The sequence below is a fragment of the Gorilla gorilla genome, chromosome 19, assembly GCF_029281585.2.
Source record: "Gorilla gorilla gorilla isolate KB3781 chromosome 19, NHGRI_mGorGor1-v2.1_pri, whole genome shotgun sequence".
NCBI classification, from domain to species: Eukaryota; Metazoa; Chordata; class Mammalia; order Primates; family Hominidae; genus Gorilla; species Gorilla gorilla.
The window spans coordinates 31,391,439-31,394,811 of record NC_073243.2 but is presented as its reverse complement, the minus strand read 5'-3'; the positions used below and the strand labels follow the sequence as shown (position 1 = coordinate 31,394,811).

The following is a 3,373-nucleotide window of genomic DNA, read 5'->3' as shown; positions in this document are numbered from 1 at the left end:
TTCTTATCTTAAATATTCTGATGTGTATGTAGTGGCATCTTATGTTTTGTACTTTGCCTTTCTCTAAATGAAAAACGGTGTTGACAGCATCTTTTCTTTCTTTTTTTTTTTTTAAGGTGTACACTTTTATTCAACTGGTCTCAAGTTAGTGTACAGGTAAGCCCTGGCTGCATCCACACACTTCCGGGGAGATCAAAAGCCTTCATACATCTTAAGTTGGGGGAAAAGAAATGGGGAGCCACGAAGGCTGATCATTCAAAATAAAACAAAATAAAAAAGTATTAAGGCGAAGATTTTTTAAAAATTGTATTACATAATCTACACGAAAGCAATGCTATCACCTCCCCTGTGTGGACTCCGGAGAGGACTGAGCCATTCTCCTTAGAGAGAAGTGAGGTGGCTTTTAGGAGGGCAAGGGACTTCCTGTAACAATGCATCCCATGATATTTGGAATGACTATTAAAAAAAGGAACAACGTACAATCAAAATCCTCGGCCACATTGTAGAACTTTGGGGGATGCTCGCTCCAACTGACCGCTGTCACCTTCACCGTTCCAGTTTTTAAATCCTGAGTCAAGCCAAAAGAAAACCCCAGCCACAAAAAAACAAATAAAGTCACACCAATCTCATCTTGTTTTCAGTGCAAGTTAGGTTTTGTCAAGAAAGAGTGTAATGCAACTAAGTCACAGTCCGCCTAGAAGCATTTGCGGTGGACGATGGAGGGGCCGGACTCATTGTACTCCTGCTTGCTGATCCACATCTGCTGGAAGGTGGACAGCGAGGCCAGGATGGAGCCTCTGATCCACACAGAGTACTTGCACTCAGGAGGAGCAATGATCTTGATCTTCATCGCGCTGGGCGCCAGGGCAGTAATCTCCTTCTGCATCCTGTTGGTGATGCTAGGGTACATGGTGGTGCGGCCAGACAGCACTGTGTTGGCATACAGGTCTTTGTAGATGTCCACATCCGACTTCATGATGGAGTTGAAGGTAGTTTCGTGGATGCCACAGGATTCCATGCCCACGAAGGAAGTTTGGAAGAGTGCCTCGGGGCAGCAGAACCACTTGTTGCTAATGGTGATGACCTGGCCATTGGGCAGCTTGTAGCTCTTCTCCAGGGAGGAGCTGGAGCCCACCATGGCCATCTCCTGCTCAAAGTCCAGGGGAATGTAGCACAGCTTTTTCTTGATGTCACACACAATTTCCTGCATGACTGTGGCAGTGAAGCTGTAGCCACACTGGGTGAGGATCTTCATGAGGTAGTCAGTCAGGTTCCAGCCAGCCAGGTCCAGACACAGGATGGTGTGGGGGAGGGGTGTACCCTTCATAGATGGGCACAGTGTTGGTGACCCCATCACCAGAGTCCATCACAATGCCAGCTATGGTCAGAGGCGTACAGGGACAGCATGGCCTGGATGGCCACGTATATGGCTGGGGTGTGAAGGTCTCAAACATGATATAAGTCATCTTCTCGCAGTTCTCCTTGGAGTTCAGAGGGGCCTCAGTCAGCAACACAGCATGCTCCTCAAGAGCCACACGCGGCTCGTTGTAGAAGGTGTGGTGTCAGATCTTCTCCATGTCATCCCAGTTGGTGATGATGCTATGCTCAATGGGGTACTTCAGGGTCAGGATGCCTCTCTTGCTCTGGGCCCCATCCACATAGGAGTCCTTCTGACCCATGCCCACCATCGTGCCCTGGTGCCATGATGAAGGGGAAGACAGCCCGGGGGACACCATCGCTCGCAAAGCTAGCCTTGCATATGCCAGAGCCATTGTCGAATACAAGAGCAGTGATATCGTCATGCATGGTGAGTTGGCAGCTGGTGTGGATGGGCGGCGGAGTGGAGAGGGCGAGGCTCTGTGTTCGTGGGGAGGATGCAGTCTTGGCTTCTTTTGTTTTGTTTGTTTTTTGAGATGGAGTTTCGCTTTTGTTGCCCAGGCTGTAGTGCAATAGTGCAGTCTCGGCTCACTGTAACCTCTGCCTCCTGGGTTCAAGCGATTCTCCTGCCTCAGCCTCCCAAATAGCTGGGACTATAGGCATGCGTCACCAAGCCCGGCTAATTTTTTGTATTTAGTAGAGACAGGGTTTCACAATGTTGGTTAGGCTGGTCTCAAACTCCTGACCTTAGGTGATCCACACGCCTCGGCCTCCCAAAATGCGGGGATTACAGGTGTGAGCCACCGCCCCTGGCCAACAGCATCTTTTCATGTCCTTATTTGTCATTCATATATCTCCTCTGTTGAAGTGTTCTATTCAGATATTTTGTCCATTTAAAAAATTGAGCTCTCCCTCTCCCTCTCCCTGTCTCCCTCTCCCTCTCCCTGTCTCCCTCTCCTTCTCCCCACGGTCTCCCTCTCCACGGTCTCCCTCTGATGCCGAGCTGAGGCTGGACTGTACTGCTGCCATATCGGCTCACTGCAACCTCCCTGCCTGATTCTCCTGCCTCAGCCTGCCGAGTGCCTGCGATTGCAGGCGTGCGCCGCCATGCCTGACTGGTTTTCGTATTTTTTTGGTGGAGACGGGGTTTCGCTGTGTTGGCCGGGCTGGTCTCCAGCTCCTAACCGCGAGTGATCCGCCAGCCTCGGCCTCCCGAGGTGCCGGGATTGCAGACGGAGTCTGGTTCACTCAGTGCTCAATGGTGCCCAGGCTGCTGTGATCTCGGCTCGCTACAACCTCCACCTCCCAGACGCCTGCCTTGGCCTCCCAAAGTGCCGAGAGTGCAGCCTCTGCCCGGCCGCCACCCTGTCTGGGAAGTGAGGAGCGTCTCTGCCTGGCCGCCCATCGTCTGGGACGTGAGGAGCCCCTCTGCCTGGCTGCCCAGTCTGGAAAGTAAGGAGCGTCTCTGCCCAGCCGCCATCCCATCTAGGAAGTGAGGAGCGCCTCTTCCCGGCCGCCATCCCATCTAGGAAGTGAGGAGCGTCTCTGCCCGGCCGCCCCGTCTGAGAAGTGAGGAGACCCTCCGCCCGGCAACCGCCCCATCTGAGAAGTGAGGAGCCCCTCCACCCGGCAGCCGTCCCATCCGAGAAGTGAGGAGCCCCTCCGTCCGGCAGCCACCCCACCTGGGAAGTGAGGAGCGTCTCCGCCCTGCAGCCACCTCGTCCGGCAGGGAGGTGGGGGTCAGCCCCCCGCCCGGCCAGCCGCCCCGTCCGGGAGGGAGGTGGGGGGGGGGTCAGCCCTCCACCCGGCCAGCCGCCCCATCCGGGAGGGAGGTGGGGGGGGTCAGCCCCCCGCCCAGCCAGCCGCCCCGTCCGGGAGGTGAGGGGCGCCTCTGCCTGGCCACTCCTACTGGGAAGTGAGGAGCCCCTCTGCCCGGCCAGCCGCCCCGTCTGGGAGGGAGGTGGGGGGGTCAGTCCCCCGCCCAGCCAGCCGCCCC

The 3,373-nt window shown here is 55.3% G+C and overlaps 1 pseudogene; it reads right to left on the bottom strand.

Moving 5' to 3' along the window:
• Positions 1 to 626: 626 nt before the first annotated feature.
• LOC101133403 (actin, cytoplasmic 1-like) lies at positions 627 to 1,809 on the bottom strand (annotated as a pseudogene).
• Positions 1,810 to 3,373: the final 1,564 nt, after the last annotated feature.